At 38.3% G+C, this 24,369-nt stretch overlaps 1 protein-coding gene across 38 annotated transcripts in view; it reads left to right on the plus strand.

The window, feature by feature from the left end:
* Positions 1-24,369, plus strand: part of TENM3 (teneurin transmembrane protein 3) — a 2,220,601-nt gene that overhangs the window by 1,848,916 nt on the left and 347,316 nt on the right. The gene's annotated exons all lie outside the window — the stretch shown is intronic.

The raw sequence follows: 24,369 nt of genomic DNA on the forward strand, positions 1-24,369 counted from the left end.
GGATAAAGTGTGATTTTTCAGATTGAGTGAAGTCAGTCAAATATATTTAGATGAATCATTTATACAGAATAGATATGTATGGAGTCTTATTTGTATGCTTTTGTATGGTATGGTATTGAAATGGGAGGAGGCTCAGTTTCTCTTTGAATCCATGCAGAGGCAATATTAGCATTTGAAATGAGGTGGCTTTTTAACCCCTGAGGCACCAAATTGAGGATTTAGATTAGGCAATGGCTTAACTTTAGAGATCGTTCTAAATACCAGATGCTTCTGCAAGTGGCTGCTATGTAACAGAATTTTTTTCTTGCTCTGTGTGTGTGTGTGTGTGTGTGTGTGTGTGTCTATATATATATATATAAATTAAAAGGTAATATATGCATTCTGAAGAGAATGTGAACTTTTATATTTCTCTACATTTTATGACTGCATTTCAGTGTATTTAATTTTATTATAAATAGTTTTTGCATAATTTATAGTTGAGATAGCTAAGATTCTGTATATAGTTCTGCTTTATAAGCCTTTCTGTTTCTACACTGATTACTTTAAGAAAAAAAGTATAAAATACTTCTAATCATAAAAGCACCTTTCCCTGAGAATACAATACCTAGTGTATAATTTTGTCAGAACATTGTTTCTAGAACAAAGTCTGTGAAGAATAATTTAACTTAATAACAGAGCAAATAATGCACATTAAACTGTGGAAAAGCAGTCTTGGTTGATTTAGAGAGAAATGTAATATTTTTACTTTAAAATGTAAGTGAGATTTGAGATTTTTGTAAGTACCTTCAATAAAGCAGAGATCTGTTATGGAAATATGGTACTGCTGTGAACAGCCACAATTTTTGCTGCCTTTCAGTTATAGTATTAGCTATTTCTCTTCTGTGTACCTAATGAATGATATGTACAGAATACATGGCTATGCCACAAAGTGATTTTGTATTCCTAAAGCCTAATATAATCAAATTAATTGCCTAAAGATGGTATAGTTGAAGATCTGATCCCTTTCCACTGAAGTGGAAATACTTTCAGTAATTGAAAGCAGATTCATGTCTGGAGTTGTACAAGCCAACGTTTTCATTTTTAAAATAAACCTTTTGTTCTCCAACTTTAAATGTTTGAGGGAGCTATCCAGAGATCTCTGTTTGCTGTTTGTTTGTTAGAGTAGCCTTTAAGAAGGGATTAAAAAATTCTAAGAAAGGTATGTCATAAATCCAGCTTACTTACAATTATTTTGTTTATTTCAATGTATGGACATAATATTTTAGCCTTTGTATTCCTTATATTTTAGTTTTCCTGTTAGACCCCATGAAATTGTATTTGAACTGTATCTGTATACTGAACATTGATTTTTTTAAGCCCTCTTAATTAGCATTCATAATTGTTAATAGATTTACTGAACTTCAGAAATTTTTGGCTTATCCCACTTGCTACTTCTGATAAGACAGTTTGACTATTAAACAAAACCCCCTAAACTTTGAGGGTTTGAAGGGATGCTGATCTACTTCAGCAAACAAACCTGACACTTTGGAGTGATCCCTGCTCTTTGCTAACTTTGTTTCTGTTTTCTGGGCATGACTGTAAAAAGCTTTAAGAATCCTTGCAGACATTTCAGCATTAGAAAGATAAATTTAGGATATGAACTCTCAAGCCCTTCAGACAAAGACTGAGCTGCTCTCAGTCTGTTAGCAGCTTTGAAGATAGAGAACAATAGAGTGGAAGAAGGGAATCAATCACCTTCCCTCATCAGGCCTTGTAATCTACAGAATAAATTGACTAAAATTAGGTGGAAAAAGTTACCAAAGATGGCAAGAGGCCACTATCCAACAGTAAGTGTGTAAACTGCATAAGAGATTTGTGAAATTGGTTTCCTGATGTTGTGTCAGTGTTGTCTTGTGATTTTTACGGGCTATCATTAAGATGTGAATGAGTAAATTTGCATATTTGTACTAATTTTTTCTTAAAACTATTTGGTGGGCCATATCATTTAGTTATTGCATGGTTTTCTTCTCTCTCCTTGATAGTTAAATAATTTAATATCTCCTAAATAAGTACAAATAAAGGGAATAACATTCTAATACAAATTAGCTTAACCTTCTTCTGTGGAATTAATGTTAAAAATAATCAAGAAAAACTTCAGCTTCTGGTTGAAATGTGACTACATTTTTGATAAATTTGTACCATTTTTCTGTGTAATGAGTGGCACAGCACAATCATCTCTTACAAGGACTTACAGAAAAGCTACATTGCAATTTATTGCAAAAACTTGTCTAAACATTTAAACATGTTTTTGAGTTCTTGATTTACTGTTAAGAGTTTTTACGTCCTTAACTTTTTTTACAGAGCACTGAGGGCACGTGATCTGAAGTAATACATTCCATTTAGTATGGAATGCATTTCTTTCAGAAGGAAGAAAAGTGGCATAGTGGTAGCTGTCTAAATACAGTGATTTTGATTATTAATGCTCTGAGGCAGATTAAAATGCTGTATTCCAGGTATTCATTCCTTTTAAAGGTCCACAGGAAAATTTTTGCTAAGCACTCATCATCACTCTTGCAAGCAACAAAAAAGACCCAGATTTAAGTACCTGTTCTAAACTGTATTCTTTCATGTGTTAAAGTGTATTTCAAAAGATTTAACAAGACTCATGCAATTAGTGAGAAAGGTCTGTTTTCAGCTCTGATCAGCAATTAAGGGATCAGGCTTCTGAATTTCACATCTTTATTTTGATAACTTGTTTTGCGTCTCAGTTCATTCTTTGAACTAAACAAGGGTGAATAAAGATGTTTAACAAGTAACTTTACTAAAAATAAAGTATTAATGCTAAATACACAGAAAATGATACCCGGCTTTAATTTATTCTGAACTACAGTTTTTGTCCTAACTTCCCCCCCACCCCCATCTGTGAAGATTTAATTGCAGAATATTCCGTTATAAATACTATTACAATCACATACGGAGAAAGTTCATAAGACTTTTCTTAGGAATAATTATATATAAATTAAATTACAATAGCACTGTGGACACTATGTATTTAGATGTATGTTAGGGATCCTGTGAACTTTAAAGTTCCCTCAACTGCCACTGACTTCACTGAGAGTTGGGGGTGCTCAAACCTTTCACGATTGGGCCCTAGAAGTTCTTTGCACAAAATAGACAATTAGGATGAAACATTGTAATAGTATATTATGAATATTTACACACTTGACACACCCATGCTCTTTTAGAAAATTTTCTGTGTAATGATTGAATAGGTTGCAGAGACATTTTATAAATGATACACAAACAAGGAGATAGATTGTTTTTTAATAAATTCTGTCCAGAATTGTAAATGCAATACTACAGCATAGACTTAATGTTCATTAGAAGCAACACTAACCTCTCTAGCCCTCTTCAGGGACTATCTATAGCAAATGTTTAGATAAACTTGTAACTATTGTTTTTATGTTCATGTTTAAACCATTACTGAGGGGATGCCTGATGAGCCAGTTCTTTCAAAATGTTTTTGATAGCAGCCACCCGCTACCCCAAATAGTCATAGGTATAGGCTGTTCAATATCCCAGGGGGTATATATTGAAATGGGGGGTCATAACTTCAATCCAGTTTATGGAAATAAGGGTAGTTATGGTCTGTTGATGTGTTCAGAAGATCAAAAGCCTTTAAACAGAGAAATCAGATGAATCATTACAAGATTTAAGTATTTTACTATATGTATATGTAAAATACTTTAAGTATTTTACTAATATCTAAATGATCTTTTTGTTTATAATATGTAAAATGTCTTCATGATGTAATATTACAGTTTTAAAAATTGTAAATAACACATGTTCCCTTCATCCCAAAATTTAAGGTTAGTGAAGATTTAAAAAAAGGAAAGGAGTACTTGTGGCACCTTAGAGACTAACCAATTTATTTGAGCATAAGCTTTCGTGAGCTACAGCTCAGATTTAAAGTAGAACAGGTTCAGAGTTATAGTAGTTGGACTTAATAACAAAGAGTTTTTGACAAGAAATTTCACAGGATAACTGAACTTTTACAAACAATTCATTATTTGATCATTCAAATAACAAAGGTCAGCAGAAATAAGCAAAAGTCATGATGATTGTAATTTGTGAAGATCTGAATAGGGATTAAATTTAAATATATTTAACATGCTGCTTAATTGTTTTAAGCTTAATCTATTTTCAATAGCTAAAGGACAACTATCTTGGTAATGGCAATATAATTGTACTAGCTTTACCTTTCTGATAAGGAACTTTTTCTGCCTGTTTCCAGCTCATGCAGAAGATGCAAGCTTAATAATGGAAAGAATGTTTTGATGCCTCGGAGGCCCAGGTTACCTAATAAAAAGGGCTTATGTGTTCCACTCTAGCTGGAAATAACATTCCTGATTTGGCATGTTCCTCCATTCTCACTGGCCAGTTTCAGTGGTCTTTAGTTATAGTCTGATTACTGTGCTTGTTCATAGGAAAAAGCAGCAGGATCTTATAGACTGGTTTAAGACACTAGAGTTTATGAATGAAAATTAAAGAAAACGCAAGCATAATTGTACATAAAAAGTATTTGGGTGTTTTTTAATATCATACAAAAGTATTTTTTAAAATATTTAGTTTAAGTTCTAAAACCATTCTACCTGCCTAATTTTATTTTTATTAAAGTAGTTCGATTTGCATCTCAAGTACAGTATTTACTGACCATGAAAATAGAAATAGATTTTTTCTCAATACCAAAATGAATTCTTAATGTTCAACCACAATTACTAAATTCAATTAAATAAATTAAATTTAAAAATAATTTTAACTGCTTATGAAATGTTCAAATCTGCAGACATTTCAATCAGCATTGTTAATGTTAATTTTTGCAGAAGATATTTTCCTCTTCAGTCATAAATGTTGTCCAAGGAAAAACTGTCTAGGGAGCTGTCAAAAGTAGTCTGGAACACTTTTTATGCTTTTTCTTTTAAATGAAACAAAATTGCCTTATATAGCATTGTTAACCTTTTATAATTATTTAACTGTTATTTCATTTTACCCCCTGCTTAAATGTTGTACGTTAGTGCAATAGACACCTGGCTGTGCTCTTAAAAGTTTATTTGTCTTTCAATTCCTGTGATAGTAGGGGGCAGTACATCTCCTTAATTATCTTTGTTCAGGGAAATGCTGAAAGGCCAGGGTAGTTAAACAAGGCCATTTGGATTTGTGATAAGGTCGAAGTCAGATGCAAGGAAAGTGGTTAAATGCATTATCATCTTATTGAGTACATCATCAGTAAAGTGACCTTGATGGAGGTGGAAAAAGCTATTTGGCTATTTTATGACAGCCACCTCTCTGCCTGCTTTATCACTGCCAGAGAATACTTCGTATAGCTTTATCATATTCTCCTTTTTTTGTTTTGAAACCTGATTTCCTTTGATTGTAGATAATCCGTGATAGGCTGAACATTGAAATGGACTTTACTGATGATGGTAGATTTTAGTACTTAAGGGTTTATCCCATAACTTGATAGATATGGAAATGTTCCTTCATTAAATATTAAGGTAACCTGGCTCGCTGACCATTCTGTATTTGCTTTTAAGGATCTTTTAATGATGATGATTAGTTTCTATGTGAGGGAACTGCTATTCTGTTACTTTTCAAATTGTTTTAAAGCTATTAAGGGGAAAGGGTTGCTAACTTCAGTTTGAGCAGCAGGGATAGTGTTTGTTTTAACAAGTGCGTAAGTATGTTTATTTGAAGGTTATTCAAGTCATACTGGTTCTCTGGCTGTTCTAGTTTCGGTGAACCCTTTAAGGGGGAGAAACAAAAACTTTAGTGAAACAAAACCTAACACTAAATTCTTAAACTAGTATTTTCTGCTTTGGGAGCTGGTCCTGCAAGTTGCTGAATGCCCCCTGTAAACACACTCTGCTCCCAGTAGCTACAGAGGGAATTTTATGGTGCACTTCACCTTGCAGGACTGGACACTTTGAATGTTTGGACAATTATTCAAAGATTTAATCAGGCAGATCACAAGAACCAATCTTTTTTTGAAACTGCCATTATTTCACTCAGATGTGTCATCCTGGTTTTGCTAAGCATCATGGCACTCTATGATGGATTGTGGGGGAAAAAATAATATATTTTGAAATACTAGCTTTGAAAAGACTCCTGCAGTAGTAGTAATTTTTGCAAAGGCGTCAGAATAGTGATCAAAGAGACTTTAAAATAGTTGCAAAAATTACATGATGCAGATCACACCAAGAAAACTGCATCCATTTTACAGCACCTCAAGGTATAGATTAATTGATTGCAATTGACAGAAGACAATCAAAAATTAAGAAGCTGGAGGGAATGATGTATAAGAAAAGATTAAAAGAATATAGGTAGCCTGGCCAAATGAAACTAAGCAGGAATAAGACAACAGTCTACAGTTTTAAAGAATATGTAGACTAAAATGGTATATTAGCAATAATATAATGAAATTGAGGAAAGAAAACTATAGGCTGAATAGCAGGAGTCATTTTGTAACAGTAACCGCATTGAAGCTATGGAAAAATCTTCCAATGGAATTGATAGAAGTCCCATTGCTTGAGACATTTACAATTACTGCCTGTCCTGGCCAGAGAACGGAGCATGACCAACTCAGACTTTCACATCTCTGACTTCTACTATTCCATGAAATGTAGGCTTTTTTGAAGATCAGTTCCATGGTGTGGCTGGCAGTGGTACAGACAAAAAGGTGAGCTCCCTCTCAAGAGAGCAGTTTCAAGGAGGAGGACTACCAGATGGAGATAGGTCTTGTTCTCTCTTCTTACCCAACAAACTCTCTTCTCCTGCATTCTTCCATCAGGTTGCATAGATAACAAGTTCAGAAGGGACTATTGTGGTAATCTAGTCTGACCTTCTATACAACACAGGTCACAGAACTTCTCAAAAGCAATTCCTGTTAAAACTAGAGCATATCTTTTTAAAACCTTTTGTCCGTCCCCTGTCATTCATGTACCCCCAGAAAAGGGGCTTTTCTTCTCCCCACCTAAAGAAGTCACGATGAGGCTTCTCTCTATTTACTTTATCTCTTGCTCAGTCCTGTCCTGGAACTTCTCTTCTGCCATATGTGGCAGAAGGACCTGTATGTCTCTCCACATTCCTCTCTGGACAGTAGAGACTGATTGTGAAACCGTGGCTCTGTCTTCTTCCTCTTCCAAACCCACTACTTCACCAGAGAATCCCAAGAGGATCTTCTTAGACAAATGGTTCTGTCTGGTGACTTTTATCACATTGATTCTCAAAAATTCCCCCACTGAGCTAAGGATACCCAACAAGGTGATGGTCCTTATGGTGGAGAGGCTTTCACTATTCATCAATAAGTGGACCAAGATCACCTTTGTCATCTGAGTCCTCTCCAGAGTCAAGGAGGAATGCTACATAAAATTCTTCTTTCTTCCCCTGTCTTCATCTGTGTCTATCCATTATTCCTCTCCCTCTGTCTCTTTAATTTGTGTTCTGTTATCTAACAGACATCACTCTTATTCCAACAGATCAATTGTAGTTAAAATATTTTATAGTTATAAACACATGTTGTCTGTGAAGTATCCTAGACCTGAAATGGCTGCATTGCTATGCAAAATGGGGGAAATTCAAAGTGGATTCCCTTTGGTCAACAATAGCGCTATTGCCTCTGTGGACTTCGTGTTCCAATTGTGTAGTCCCACAAAGTTCCTCAGGTTCACGACCAACCATCTACATTTTCAGTATCGGGCCCATCTCTTTGGTCAAGTATCTCTATCAATGACCACCACAATGATTATGATTGTAATTGCAGCAGCCCTTTGTCAGGACAGGACATGCGTGATTGCTTACCCAGACTACATCCAGAAAAATTATCAAGCTGCTGCAACTATTTCATATTCTGGGAATCATTGAGAATGGAGACAAGGGTCCTCTGACGCTCTCACAACAGATGCTCATTGATCTTGTTGTCCAAAATTGGCCAAAAACCCCCATCGTTTGCAGACCTGCTCTGGTAGTCCCAAGACCTCAACCTTTCATTTCCTAAAGGAACTGATCTTCTCCAACAGGGTCTTGTCCTGCAACCTTCACCTCCTCCTCAGCTCTAAGGCTTGATTCATAACTAAAGAAACTGGCCTTTTAAGACAAAGTCCTAACCATTCTCCCTCATTTGTATACAATAGGTTTGGTCCTTTCTCTCCACTTGATGCATATCTGTCTGTCTACGAAAAAAGTATCCCTCCCAGTCATCTTTAATTTCCTCCAGGCCTCTTTTGATAAGAGTCTAGCAACTGACTACCTCTGGGTTCAGGCCTTCAGTCTTTAATTTCCTACAGGGTCAGAGAAATAGAGTTTCTCAACAAGTCTCACCTCTGTGTTTAGATTTTGCAAAGCTTTAAGTTACCCAAGGCTTCATGCTAGGTCTCTTGGCTGTCTTTGGAGTTTCAGTTTTGTGTTTAAAAATGTTTTATGTTTAAATCCCTTTGAACCCCTGAAAATTGTGCCTCTTTTTATTCTCTCCTGGAAGGTTTCCTTTTCTGGTGGTTATCAGCTCTGTCCACAGAATGGGGGAAGTAGCTGCACTTTCTTGTGACCCATCTTACTTATTTTTTCAGAAAGAAAGTGAATGGTCCTTCTAAAAATTAATGTCAGACTTGCGCCTCAGTAAGAAGATTTCTGTCTGTAGCTTATGTCCCTATCCCAAGGCAAGAAAGAGATTCTAAGGCAGTCCTTATACATCTATAGAGCTATTGAAATTGATCTTCTACGCCAAGGAATTTAAGAAATCCTGTTCCCTCTTCATCTTACTTGAAGTCCTCAAGAGCCTCAGTACTTCAGCATCCTAACCCTAATCTTTTCCTCCAGACAGTCTCATGCCCTTTCTGGCTCACTATATTATGGCAGTTGGTGCCTCCTGGGTAGCAAAGGAGGAAGTCTTAGAGAGTGAGTTGTGTTGGGTTGCCATTTACCACTCTGTGGACACCTTCTTCAAGCGCTCCTACCTGGATTTGGTCTCACTGGCTGATGTAGCATTTGGATGGTACTTCCAGCTGTGTTTCCTCAGCAACCCTGGTCTGCAGTTCTCAGAGAAAAGGATCTGTTACTTATTCACTGGTTGTTTTTTTGTTTTTTTTTTCTCTCTCTCACTGGCTTACATTCCCTCCTCAGCCCAGCTGTGAGCTTTTCTTGTGTAGCTTTGGGCTACCACTGGTTAGTTCCATTCATCTGCAGCTGTAGCAATCACACCATGTGAAAAAAATGTCAAACCTGTTAATAGTTTTTCATGTGGTGAGCATTGTTTCAGATATCCGCTCAAACCCTCTATCAGGCTTGGGCTAGGTGACTATACTTAGGAAGTTAGGTCAGACTAACCTGTGACATCATTAGAAGTCCTCAACTCTGCCAGCCCTGATCTTACAAGTGAGTGGAGCGTGAGGGGACATGCCCCGATCCCACTGACAGCCTAATGAGCATTCCAGCTCTCAGGCAGCACCAGTTAGACTCACCTGCAGAACATGCTTGGAGAAGGGGATCTTAAAAAGGGGTAGCTGGCTACTACAAAAAGGGGGGACTTTCCCCAGGAGGAGAGGCTGCTAGGGATCATGACTGAGCTCCAGTAGCAAGGGGAGCCCAGCCCGGGGTAGTGGTTGGCATTTCCTTCCTCTCCCGCCTAGTTTGGGCACAGACTAACACTGCAAGACATATGGGTGTGGGGGCGCTGAAAGGCTGCTCTCAGTCAACAACTGGTGGCAAGACCTGGGAATGCCGCCAGGAGCTAGAGGTTACTGGACTCAAAAGGGACCCCGGGCGTGAATTGAACTCACTGAGAGCAGTGAGATTACCCAGGGGCAAGAGATTGAAAGAAACTATAGCCAAGTCCGGGCTGTGGGTTGGCTGACTACATGGAGCTGGACTCTGCCTGCCCTGATGGGCAAAGGATGTGAGCATGAAGCCCTACACCTGATACAATGCTTTAAGACAGAAACAGATTTTTGAGAGGGGGTTTCCATGGAGATGGACCCTGAGAACTGTAGTGCAGACCAGGGCCAAATGTCCTTTGGAGCTTTCCTCTCACTGCCTGATTTCTTTTTAACCAACCAGTAGTGGTCACTTTTACTGGACTCTTGAGACATGACTATCAGTGGAGTCTGATAGCTGAAGAATACATTGCCCATTGCATTCTGATGGGGAATTCATTACTGCCATAATTCTTCCAGCCTCAGCTTCTACAGCTACATTCTCAGTTTTGGGTGTCAGCAAAACTAGGATTTCAGTTCCTGCTTCCTTCTCAGATGGTTCTTAAACCTGAAAAGCCATTTTCACTTAAAAAGATGGATAATGCATAGTGCTTGACCTACTTGAGCAACAAAATGTACAATTCTCTCATATCTACTAATTATTACCAATTCACATATCCAAATAATGACTCTTTTAATTGAAATGGAAATATAGCCCATGAAACAGTTAAAATAAATTATTGTAATCTGTATTAAAGTAATTTGTATTAAGATAAGCTTGAGTTATTAAATGAAGATTATTATTAAAAACTGAACTGAATATTATCAGTATCTTTTTTGTCACACATGGATGTGTGTTCACATGTGGAATGTGAGTAATCCATTCATTAGTTTATAGAACCAAAATTCTTCAGGAAATGTCACAAATCAACATACCATAATGAATGCTAGATATTGCATTTGGATATCTGATTTAGCTTAAAGATGTGTACATGTTCCCATTTGGCTACAACTCTGAGAAGGCTGAAATCACAAATAATTCCTTTCAAAAGTGAATTATAACTGATGCTTACTAAATTGGCTCAAGATCTGCCTGTGTCAGACAAGTGGCCAACGGAGTATTTTGTTTTTGAGCAAACCACAAACCTTTTTGGAGATCTACTTTCACAGTGTTTAAAGAGAATGAAGTATATATAAATGTGAAGGTCCATGTTTTACAGAATGACAGTGTATTAACAGATACTGGCTTGGAGGTGGGGCCTCAAGGGCTGAAGAGCTGCAGCTGCGCCATGGTAAGAGCCACGTGGGGAGCTGTGAACCCTCCATGTGCCCTGAGTGCAGGGGGGGCAGAAGGATGGGGAGATGGGCTGGTGGCTGCTCTCTGGGCCCCCCGCATCCTGGGCAGGTATAGGGTCTGCAGCTCCCCACAACTCCCTGGGGCTCCAGCTTCTGCCTGGTCGGGGGCAGGGCCTGAGGGAAGAGAAGGTGCAGGGAGCCGATCCTAAGGGGAAAAGTGGATAGGTTAGGCCCATCCACTTTCAAAAGTGGAAGGGCTGTAGCACCTTGCCTCCACCCCCCTACCTCCACAATTCCAGTGCCTGTGATTGACACAATACTGCTATTTTGGAAATAGTGTCTTTTTTGTGTGGGAAAAATAGTGCAGTTGACCCAGTGCTTCTGTCCATATAGGGTGGGAATTTAAAATGTGGTTATCATGTTAAAATTTTCTTTGACTTCAGTGAGAAGAGAATCAGGCCAATGCTGAACACTTATGAAAATCACACACTAAATTCTTGGAATAACGTAAATCTTTCTCTGTAAAGTCCCACTGAGATTAATTGAATTTTGTACAGCATCCATGGTATAGTTGATAAAATAAATAAAGAAAAGTAGCTACACTATTCCACATGCTGTACTTGAGAGCATTTATGTTCTTTACTAATACATTGTGTATATACTATTAATTGATTTAAAGATTCATGGATTATAAGGCCAGAAGAGACCTTTTTGATCATCTAGGCTGACCTCCTCTATAACACAGGCTATAGGATTTCCCTGAATTAATTCTTGTTTGAACGAGAGCACGTCTCTTAGAAAAACATTCAGTCTCGATTTTAAAATTTCCAATGATGGAGAATCCACCACAACCATTGGTCAGTTGTTCCAATGGTTAATTACTCTCATTGTTAAGACTTCATACCTTATTTCTAGACTGAATTTGTCTAGTTTCAGCTTGTAGCCATTGAATCTTTTTATACCTTTGTCCTGCTACATTGAAAATCCCTCTACTACCAAACTTCTGTTTCCTGTGTAGGTACTTACAGACTGCGATCAAGTCACCCCTTTACCTTCTTTTTGATTGGTATGGTAAATAGAGTGAGCTCCTTCAGTCTATCACTATAAGGCATGCTTTTCAATCCTTTAATTGTTCTGGTGAATCCTCTCCAGTTTATCTACAACTAGGGTGACCAGAAGTCCCTATTTTATCAGGACAGTCCCTATTTTAGGGAACTTGTCCCACATCCCGACCTTACGGTGGTCAGGACTCCCTTTGTCCCGATATTGGGACCGTCTGGATCGTGGCACCGCAGCTGCGGTGCCACTGCTCACTGCTTCCTGGGGCAGCTGCCAGCACCCGCCCGCCGGCAGGAGTGCCACGTGCTGCAGGGGCGGGGCTTGCAGGCGCTGGGGGCGGGCAGAGAGCCCTCCTGCCCCCACACCCGACCCAACCTGTGACCCTAGGAGCCAGAGGGACCTGCCTGCCGGATGCTTCCCAGGACGGGAGCTGCCCCAGATAAGCAGTGCCGGGACTCCCCACCCCGCCCTCTGGCAGGTCCCTCTGGCTCTTTGTGGGGGAGGGGTCTGCATGCTGCCGGCACCTGCAAGCCCTGCTTCGCAGCTCCGGCAGCTCCCATTTTTCTGGCCACTGGGAGCTATGGAGCTTGCGCTTGGGCGGGCACAGCTCATGGAGAGTCTGGAGACTTCCCTCGCTGCTCTCACCCTAGGAGCCAGAGACCTCCCAGCAGGGCTGGTGAGTGCAGCCAGGGAAGGGGGCAGGGTGTGATGGTGAGTGTCTGGGAGGTGTGTGGGGAGTGCTGGGCTGTGAGGGTGTGGGGGGCACTGGGCAGTGGGGGAGGTTTGTGGGTTTTGGGGTTCTAGACAGTGCGAGCCTGTAGGGGGGGGTTGGGAAGTGGGGGAGATCTGTGTGTGTCAGGCACTGGGCAGTGGGGGTCTGTGTGGGACATTGTGTAGTTGTGGGGTGGGGCTGTGGGGAAGGGCACTGGGAGGGAGGAGGGGAGGAAGGGGAAATCTGTGTGTATTGGGAAACTATTGAGTGGGGGGTTCTGTGTGGGGTGCTGGGCAGCTTTGGTGGGGCTGTGGGCAGGGGGGCGCTGGGCGGAGTGTGTGTGTGCACAACACTATGCATTTGTGGTGGAAGGGTTGTAGGGGGGCTCTGGGCATAGTGGATCCAGGGGGTGCTGGGCAAGGGAGCTGTGTGACGCAGCATGGGCCCACCCCCAACAGGAAGGGAATGCTGGTAGCACAGGGCCAGGCACAGCACAGCTCCGGTCAGGGTTGTGCACCTGTGTCTGTCTGTCTCTTTCCCCTTCTCCCCCTCTCGCTCAATGTGTCCTGATATTTCACTCTTGCAATCTGGTCACCCTATCTACAACTTTCTTGAATTGTGGACAACAGAACTGGATGTGGTATTCAAGTGGCAGTTGCACCAGTGCCAAATACCAAGTAATATAACCTCCCTACTCCAACCTGATATTCCCCTCTTTATATATCATTAGCCTATTTGGTGACAGCATTGCACTCGGACTGATGTTCAGCTGATTATCCATCATAATCCTGAAGTCTTCCTTAGAGTTACTGCTTCTCTGTCTTGTAAATATGGCCAATGTTTTTTGTTCCTAGATTATGGCTTTACATTTGGCCTTCTTAAAGCACATATTGCTTGTGCACTAGCTGACAGAGTGATCTGAATCACTTGGTATCAGTGACGTGTCCTCTTTATTATTAACCACTCCCCCCAATTTTAGTGTCATCTGCAAACTTGATCAGTAATGATTTTATATTTTCTTCCAGGTCATTGATAAAAATGTTGAGTAGCATAGGGCGAACAACCGATCCTTGCAGGATCCTACAAGATGCAGGGTGAAATCCTAAACCTATTGAAGTCGAAGAGGGATTTTTTTATTTCAGTGGGGTCAGGATTTCACCTTCAGTATTTTGCTTACATTAAAACATACACATTTTATTATGTTACATAGATAGACATATTTATATATGTGTGTCTATGTATTAAATAATTGTAATAAAAATATGTTGCAATTTAAACAAAATATTGTATTGGCAAATCCAAATCCTAATACTCTGTGTATTATATAAATTAAATCTATCTATGTATGTTCAGAGACGATATTCTTGCCATTTTTTCTGCAACTGTATATACCTGCAAACCTACTATATACCTACTGTAAACTAGTCTTTGTATGCCAGATGGAATATTTGAAAGTAATTTTATACACAAAATCTTGCAAGGTAGGAGTACTTTCCTCTTTCACTCTGCATCTTTCATTCAAGTGAGTTTCATGGCCTCTGTTTGGTATACACAGAGTGTTACGCATTAATAGAAGGTGCTGTATGTTCATCTAAAGTTTAAAAAAAAAGTATATAACATATTTGAGAAACAGTATGAGGTTTTGTAATTAAAGAATGTATCATAATGCTTGCATGATTGGGGACAGAGTTCAAGTTCCTTATGCAACCTTAACTTTTTCATTTCCTAACTTTTAATTATTTAAATGTACCACCTGAATATCCTTTTAATTTAGTGAGTTTGGGTTTCATTTTATTTTGTTTTTGATCGGTTGATTATTCCTATTTACAGATAAGAGTAAATTGGAGAAGTTAAGAAATCTGTTGAAGGTCACAGAGGTAATGGAGCCATGATTAGATATTTAAAACCTCTAATTCCTATTCCAGTGCCTAGGGCATTAGAACAAAAGACTGAGTACCCAAACAAATCTATGATTAGAATAGTATGGCATTTTTAAGTTAACAATCAAAAGAATATTTGAGGCTACAAAAAGGCCCTCTAATTTTCACCTTTTTAGAGGAAAATTTGCGTACAAGCTGGTTTAGAATATCAAGTTTCAGCCAGATGTGAATTAAAACTACTAATTTATGAATGCTTGAAAAACAGAGTTTATAATGGAAATGACAACTCCAGTGCCGTACTGCCAGGAGCTGTTATAATAACTTAACACTGAAAATGCTATAAAAATCAGAGACTAAGCACATTTAGGTTTTCATGCTACAGAAGGAGATTATGCCAATCGGGCACATGTTTGTTTTTATAGACAAATTCTATGCAATAAGTCACAACTCTACAGCAGTAGCAGGTTTTTACATGGCTATTATAGTAATTTATTTTTAAAGCAATATCACATCTAAAAGCAAGTATCTTTTTTCTGAAACAGAATTAAAGGATTTCAAAAACCTTTGTGTAGCTTTATCAGTGCCAACTACAAACCTAAGTGCCATCTACTGAAGTAGGACTCTGTTATACAGTTACACAACCTTATGTTTGTACTTAATAAATTTACTACTGCTACATTTGTGCTTGCGCCTTCACAGTTCACTAACTCTTAAAAACAAAATGAAACAGATTTTTTATGCGTTATGATGATTCATTGATTACATGTAGCATGTAATTGTATGGTCAACTTTAAGAGTAGTTTTTCTATTTATTCTGTCAAAGCTTTTGGAATGAGAGAAAAAAGCCATTTATTGTAAGAGCTCTAGCTGTTGAACAAGGGCTTCCTCTACTGTCTTTTGTCCACAGTAATTGATTGCAAGCATTCAAACACAATCTTTTTCTCTCAGAAAACACGTTAGTTAAAAAAGGCTTTTGAATGTCATTTGTTGGAAGCAAGATAAAGAGAATATTTAAAACCTTTCTATTCATATTAGTGAAAATGGTATTTTAAAATAATTCTTTTATCATAATATGTGAACATTAAAACACTGTCAAAGCCATTAGGCAGTAGACTACGCAGGAAAAAGCACAGACAATAATTTTAGTGGACGACAGTAGGCCACCCCTGGATTAACACAACAAATCACAAATAGGGATGCATTACAGCAATGAAGGCATTAAAGCAAGAGTCCTTGCTGTCCTTAATAAAATCTTGACTAATTTAGCCATAAGGCCCTTACAGGTCCAAATACACAAATATACGTGATCATGAGGAGGACACAGTACAGCTATAACCTCATTCCTTGTCCTCTTTCCCATGAAGAAAACATGAACTATCACTGAGGTTCAATACTTGTCTTTTTCTGATGATAAAGTTTACATCTTTGCCCACTAAGAGAAAATATCCATTGTTAATATGAGTCGGAAAGGGGTAATAGCTTCCTTTATTCCTATCCTTGCTGTTGTCCAGTTGGCAGAGTAATTAACACATTGAAATCTGTAGATCTCTCAGACCTGGCAAATGTTCTCCTTCCACTAAATGTCAGAAAATATATTCTGGATAACACCAAACTTTCTGGAAGGATTGTGAGTTCAATCCTTGAGGGGGCCACTTAGGGATCTGGGGCAAAAATTGGGGATTGGTCCTGCTTTGAGCAGGGGGTTGGACTAGATGACCTCCTGAGGTCCCTTCCAACCTTGATATTCTATGATTCTATGACTGGAATAAAAATTTGATTAGCCAGAAGGTTTTATTGAGTTTAACTGAAATGGAAAATTCAATGCACATTTTTTCTCCATGTTGTAATCTTGTAAAATGAACTGCAGGATCCTGACTCTTGAATAAAACATAATTATAGTCTGAAAACTATTGAAGAACGTATGGATTAAAGGTTTCCAGTGTAAATGTATGTTAGTATAATGGTGCATTTGTCAAAATGCAAAATGATTGTTTGCATTTTTCATGGTATCCTAACTAAATATTTGTAAATTTGACACTTTATGTAAGAAACATATTTGTAATTATAACATAAAATGGAGATCCTAAATAGCTAGAATGACCAGATTTCCAAAATGAAAACATAGGAGACCTGTTCTGAGGGGTTAAAATCTCAGATGGTTTTCATGTGTACGATGGGAATGAATGAAAGAGAAGCGTGCCTGCTCCCTTTCTTCAGCTAAGCAAACCTTCTGCTGTCTGTACAACACACGTTTTTTCCCTCTCCCCATGCAATCCTTTTGACTCCCTGTAAATATCATCTGATCTCTCCACAATGTTCCATCTTCTTTAAAAGAATAGCATTATATTGCTCTGTTGTTGTTGTTGTTTAAGTCTTGTCCATATCTTAAAAAGGAAAAGGGGAGGATGAGAAGAAAAAAGTGGAGAGACTCGGGGAATCATAGCTATTATAGATGTAAAAGACCTGTTAGGTTATTTGTTCCTTTTCCGTGCCAGTACAGGATTGTTTCCTATGACAGATTCATTATTGTTTTTTCTAGTGTAGTTCTAACACCGTGGGGCTTTCACCACTTCCTTTGGGAGTCCATTCCACAGACTAATATCTTCCTATCAGGAAGTTTTTTCCTGATATTCATCTTAAACTTTTCATTTCTTAGTTTCATCCTATTACTGCACTTATATCTCTTTGTACTATGCTACATTCCTCTTCCTCCTTGAAGATTAAACAATTGAAAAGTTATAGACTGTTATCATGTCTCATTGCCTCTCTACTTCACCCTGCTTAGTCATCTCTTGGACAAGCTATACATATTTATCTTGTATAATCTTGCCTTGTAAGTTTCAATTTGTCGATATCTGTCCAGTAATAAGGTGCCCAGAATTCAATGTAATATTCTACATGCCATCATGCCAGAGTATTTGGCATTAGTTGCTGTTCTGCTTGGCTACATTGAAGGGCCACCATGGGAGAGGAGAGGTAACATGATTGACTTGATAGGAGATGTACGCCATTTTACTTTGAGCATCATCAGCAGAAGATTTTCAGTGGCTGGTGACTGTTAGATCTGGCTTCTTATAGCTTTCCTCACCCTCGCTGCTCTTCTTCTCCATTCCCTGCCTCTCCACTTCCCATGCTACAGTTGATCCCAACACCCAGTTTGGGAAATGCTGACCCTAATGCATGCTTATAAAGATTTAAGAGTCGTTCATTTGCTGTCCTGGTGAGTGGAGGGTCTCAAATTTAGCTCTGGAACTTGTCTTTGTGTGTAAAGTTTCCAGTCTAAGAAAGCAGAAAATATAAAAGTTAAGTGTTTTTTCAAATATCAAATGCATATTAAATAAGTGATTCTAAAATTAAATTTGCATTTTTAAAGGAAAGCTATAAGCTATGAAATATTTTTCAATTAGTAGTTTTCCGCTTGAAGGTCCCTTCATATTACCTGTGAGTATCTTTAAAGAGATACCATGCTGTTTTTGGTTAATTATGAGAACCACACCATTAGCATCATAATCAGTTAACTTTTGCCTTACTCTTTCTTCCTTCACAAAATCAATATCTGTGGATCAGATAGCAGGAACCTGAAAGAAATTTAGTTATCAAGAGACAATCGTAGATTATTGGAGCATATCTGAGCAGCAATGCTTATGGTGTCTCAGGTGTGGAATGATTTTATTATGGTTAGCTTTTTTGCTTCAGTTCTTAAACAGGAGTGAGAAATAACTGAATCAAATGAAATGTTCTTTTCATTTGCATGGAAAGATACGTGGGGACAATGGAGGGCGAACCTTGCCACAAACCTTTTGCCTATCTCCTAAATCAAGCACATACCTTTTTAAGTTTGAAGAAAGACCTTCCTTCTGTCCTTCACCTCTTGCTCCAGCAGAGACGCAGATGATAAGATCAGGTACTATAGCAGAAGTGGATTCATGTAGGACCAGATTCTCAAGTTCTCAGAGCTCACAAGTGGAGCCAGGTGTTCAGAAAGGTTCAGCCCACATATAGGTGTCTAAATAAGGGTCAAATTTTAAAAATTGCTCAGCACCCTGGAGCTCTCGTTGTGACAGTTATGGCCAATTTTTCAAAAGACTCAGTGCCCAACATGCTAAACTTTTTAAAAAAAATTCTAGCCTCTGATTTTTGTGTCTAAATAAGAGTTGTGCTCTTGGAAATCTAGTTCCCATTGTAGGTACAGATCCTTTACTAAAATGCTGGCCCTACGGCATTTCCAATGTCAGAGCGGTCTGCAGTTGTGGCTGATGGAAGTTTGGGACTGATATCCACTGCAGCCCATACCCCTCATTCTATGGAGACGTTTTCTCTCTCTTTGAGTGCCTGTAATCCACTGTAACACTGATAAATGTGTACACATCATGGTTTCAGTATCAGCGAAAGGCAATGACTCAGGAGGGACTTGTACTGTATGTGCCATTAATTTATTTTTGGGACTTCAGAACTAATGTGTCCCACTCTAAATTGAACTTCAGTGTGCTTACTGTGCACATTTGTGTAACTGCTGCGAAGAAAAAAATCAGTACAATACACTCTTAAACCTGAGCAGCTTTACGGGGTTTCACCACAGAAAAATAAACAGTGTCTTTCTCTGTAGCACTGTGAGTTTGTACTCCGTGGTTTGCTGTCTCTGTGCTGTGGAAGCACACGAGCACAGCCCTGCCTGAGGAATACATTGCTGTGCAATCTGTACTTTAGTGCTTTCTCTCCCCAAAACCCTGTGGCTCAATCTTTTTATTTATTTTCTCCTCAAAACAACCTCCTGAGAAACTGCTCAAGGGCAGCATTCAGGCACACCCTACTGGACTACCTAGTAAATGCAGGACAATGGCCATACTGTATCCACAGTTGATGGCCCAGGGGCCAAAAAGAATTGCTTTTCTGCTATAACATCATTCTCATCTGCTCATTTCTCCATTTTAAAGAATACCATCATACCATCCACTGTCAGAAATTAATTGTACAATGTTATTTATATTCATGCATGTACACAGTATTAAATAGATGAATAGACAATGAAAATGTACTTTCTTTGAAAAAATAAAGGCTGAGAGGTCCAAAACTTAATGCCACTAAAAATAAAATGTTCTACTTTAAAATGTCTAATAGTTTTGTAGCTATTTGTCCTTCAAAATGAGGGCCTCAATAGCTTTAAAATCTATAGGCACCGTTGGGCAACAAGCTAATAACAAAAAGAAAAGGAGTACTTGTGGCACCTTAGAGACTAACCAATTTATTTGAGCATGAGCTTTCGTGAGCTACAGCTCACTTCATCAGATGTTTACCGTGGAAACTGCAGCAGACTTTATATACACACAGAGAATATGAAACAATACCTCCTCCCACCCCACTGTCCTGCTGGTAATAGCTTATCTAAAGTGATCAACAGGTGGGCCATTTCCAGCACAAATTCAGGTTTTCTCACCCTCCACCCCCCACACAAATTCACTCTCCTGCTGGTGCTAGCCCATAATAACAAATAACAAATTCAGTGCTAGGCTTTTGGTGTTGTGGACAAATGAGTTTACATTGGGCCATCTCTTCTCGCCTACTAGCTCAGTTCTTCTGAGTCTGCAGGGGACAGTGAAATTGACACATTTTCTTGTGAGCAGAGATATTGTCCATTTCAGTAATCTGTCAAGGGTAAGGGAATTAACATGTGGAATGCACACACTTAGGCCTTGTTCATTTACAGGGTTGTGATTTTTATTTATTTAATTATTTGCCAAGCAGATGGGAGATTAAGACTATGATAGCCCATGTGTTATGGAAGGGGAGGAGCAAGGTGCTTGTGGGTTTTTTTGCCTGTTACGGAGACATAAAATAAAAATGTCATTCTAAAATGGGGGAGGGGGAAGGGAGAGGAGAGAAGGATCATATATTGGGCTTGTCAAATCTGATGGGGGCTGTTTAAAGTAAGATTTATGTGAAAAAATAGTACTCATAAAATCTCGTTCTGTTTTTCATTTTGTTGATTTACCATGGACTCTGTTAATTACTCTAAAGTTTTTCTTGACAGTTTCTCTTTCAGCTCTGAACTTTTAGGCCTGATAGTGGGCAGCACAACGTTTCCAACACTCAATACATGTGCTCAGAGAACTACTACTGTGAATGTTATGAGAATATATTATTGATATGTGAAAACAGTATATTGGATTTGTATGTGCAGACTACCATCTAATTCTTTTGTCAGAAAGTGGCTCATTACTGGTGGTGTTTTTGACTCTTTCTTAAATCTTTTTTAAAAGGTTACAAATGTCTATCTCCTAAAGTTTAACCTGTTTCAAAATAGACAATATCCCGAGAAGCACATTTCTTCAGTTACCTCCTTCAGTTCACAGATTTAAATAGTTTCACTGAAAGTACAAGAAAGAAAACATGTTGGCTGAATAAGCTGATGTTTTAAGCATCTTTTCATTGTGAAAGATTTTATAGGCACGATATTAAATGCTTGACTCAGCAAAGAACTTAAACATGCTTAAATACATCTCTATTTAGCAAAGCACTTAAGCATATGCTTAATTTTGAGAACATGCTTATGTCTCATTGTCTGCATTGGGACGTAAATGTTTCCATAAAGTTAAGCATGTTCTTAAGTGCACTGCTGAATCAGGGCCTACGTGTGTGTATATTAATAAGGCTAATATAAAAGCAGATTAAGTGCTGTGTTTTCCCAAATACTCTTATTTTCTGATTTGATGTAAACTGCTCCTCAGAAATTGAACTTGTAGTCTAATTTAATTAATTTGGGGGTGGAAACATGAATACTCGAGAACAAAGTAGTATTTTATTATTTTCTTGAACATTTTTGCTTGGTTTAACATTTTTATTGATCATTTGTTTGTAGTGGTTCCTGAAAGAACATTACTTTACAGTTTATTTTGTTTAGACAACAGAACTGATTATTAAAAAGACATAAGTTTTAGTCCTGGCTCTGACCTAGATTTGGTCCTGGCTCTACGTCTTATTTGTCACATATGTGAATTCTTACTAGACCTCTTTCACAGGGATGCTGTGAGGTTTTTCTCTGTGGTTGTACTGAGTTGCAATGTTTCTCTCATTTGGAGGAAAAATGTGAATAGTTGAGAACAGAATGGTATTTTATTATGTTCTTCAACATTTTTGTCGTCTTTGTCACATCTGTGAATTCTTACCAGACCTCTTTCGTAGGGATGTTGTGAGGTTTTATCAATTAATGATTCAGAGTGCTTTGAGATCCTCCAGTTGAAGGTGCTATATAAGTGCTAGATATTCTGAATTTACACACAGGCATTCTCCTATCTGAAACTACTATTGTCCCACTTCCTCACTTGTTAGGGCACGATCCAGCTCCAGAGACACACTGCAACTCAGTAGGTCCACAGAGGCAGACATTGCTCTGAGTTTTGAGACCAATATATACAATACCCTCTTGTGTGAGGGTTCTAGACTTTTTGTACCAGCCTAGAAGTTCTTCAGTACTAGAGACCAGTCTGAGTCCATGCCTTCACTACAGGTGCTACAGCAGCATAGCTGCAAGCACTGCAGCTATTCCACTGTGATGCCGTGGTGTAGATGCTTCTGACATTGACAGAAGGGTGTTTTCCATTGGTAGAGGTTATCTATCTCCCTGACCGGCGGTAGCTATGTCAACAGAATCTGTAGATATTTGCACAGGCCCAAGAAAGTTGGGGAGGCAGATCCAAGATATAGGGTATTGTGAAGTATGGGAAATAAAATTGCATTCGCATGAGCTCTCCTCTAAATAATCTGCTGTAAAAGTTGTCTCTCTATCATACTTGTCTTCCTGAGCAAATCCATTTTATATTACCTTCAGAGCTCAGTCTACTGTATAACTAGCATCTGCAGCCTCCTGAATGTGATGTGGCCTTGGAAGGCTATGGATACAATCTCAATATTGGGTCCTGTCATAAATATAAAGGGAAGGGTAAACCCCTTTAAAATCCCTCCTGGCCAGAGGAAAAATCCTCTCACCTGTAAAGGGTTAAGAAGCTAAAGGTAACCTCGCTGGCACCTGACCAAAATGACCAATGTGGAGACAAGATACTTTCAAAAGCTGGGAGGAGGGAGAGAAATAAAGGGTCTGTGTCTGTCTATATGCTGCTTTTGCCGGGGATAGACCAGGAATGGAGTCTTAGAACTTTTAGTAAGTAATCTAGCTAGGGATGTGTTAGATTATGATTTCTTTAAATGGCTGAGAAAAGAACTGTGCTGAATAGAATGACTATTCCTGTCTGTGTGTCTTTTTTGTAACTTAAAGTTTTGCCTAGAGGGATTCTCTATGTTTTGAATCTAATTACCCTGTAAGGTATCTACCATCCTGATTTTACAGAGGTGATTCCTTTCCTTCTGTTTATTTCTATTTCTATTAAAAGTCGTCTTGTAAGAAAACTGAATGCTTTTTCATTGTTCTCAGATCCAAGGGTTTGGGTCTGTGGTCACCTATGGAAATTGGTGAGGATTTTTACCAAACCTTTCCCAGGAAGTGGGGTGCAAGGGTTGGGAGGATTTTGGGGGGAAAGATGTGTCCAAACTACGTTTCCCAGTAAACCCAGTTAGAGTTTGGTGGTGGCAGTGGATATTCGAAAGACAAAGGATAAAATTAATTTGTACCTTGAGGAAGTTTTAACCTAAGCTGGTAAAAGTAAGCTTAGGAGGTTTTCATGAAGGTCTCCACATCTGTACCCTAGAGTTCAGAGTTGGGGGAGGAACCTTGACAGGTCCATTGTAATTCAGACATCGTTATGAGTTAATCTGCATCTGTCTCACATCTCCGTGCACACTGTGCTGTCTTGTTCCAAATACCATAGAGTTGGAAACATATTCTTAGTGCTGCTGTAAATTAAAATAAAGTTCAGAAATGCAAACTCAGAATTACACAGACATTCTGCCGTGTAGACTTGTAAGATTTATTTTGGCTAAACGGCCTAGCTAAAGTATTCTGAAATCCTTCTGTGTTTTAATCATGATAAATGATATCACTAGTTGAATTAGGTATGTTTTATAAATTGGGAGGGAGATAAATGTTTGAAATATTCTGTTGTGAAATAAACCCACTGAGAGAGAATTAGCGTTAATTGAAATTATGCTTCATTTCTATAGAATGTCTAAATTATCTTGCGTTTATCCAGTTAAGACTTTTTTGGCTATCTTATATTGAGAGTGGAATGATACATTTGTATTAAGACAAAGTAAATTGATTAATTTGTTGAAAGACACCGTTGTTGATTTTAAGTGATTCTATTCATGCCATATTTAGCTATTTAAAAAAAAAACCCTTTCTGCTTGTTTACATGGAATTTTTGAGCGCAGTGATAAGAGAATTGTGGTTGAGAGTTGATTGCATTTAAGAAACATTGATTCTTACTGTATTATTTTACTTTTCGTTACTGTTGTCCTAGAACAACTACAATTCTATTTTTATTCAACAGTTAACTTATCTATAAAGGTCAAAACAATCAAACAACTGAAAATGATTGTTTCATATTCTGTTACTGCTCAGAGTGTATAATGTAAATAATATACCAAAAAACCATATATTTTTAAAACCGTTTTTGCAGTAGATAACTCTGTTCACATACAGGTTTCTTTTTTTTTCTAATTGGTACATTAAAGCATCTTAAGAGATTTGGGTTAGGGTTTTTCTTATTTGGTATAGTTGGACACCATATGTGTTAAATTATCTTGTTCC

Source organism: Caretta caretta, chromosome 4 (assembly GCF_965140235.1).
Source record: "Caretta caretta isolate rCarCar2 chromosome 4, rCarCar1.hap1, whole genome shotgun sequence".
Classification (NCBI taxonomy): domain Eukaryota; kingdom Metazoa; phylum Chordata; order Testudines; family Cheloniidae; genus Caretta; species Caretta caretta.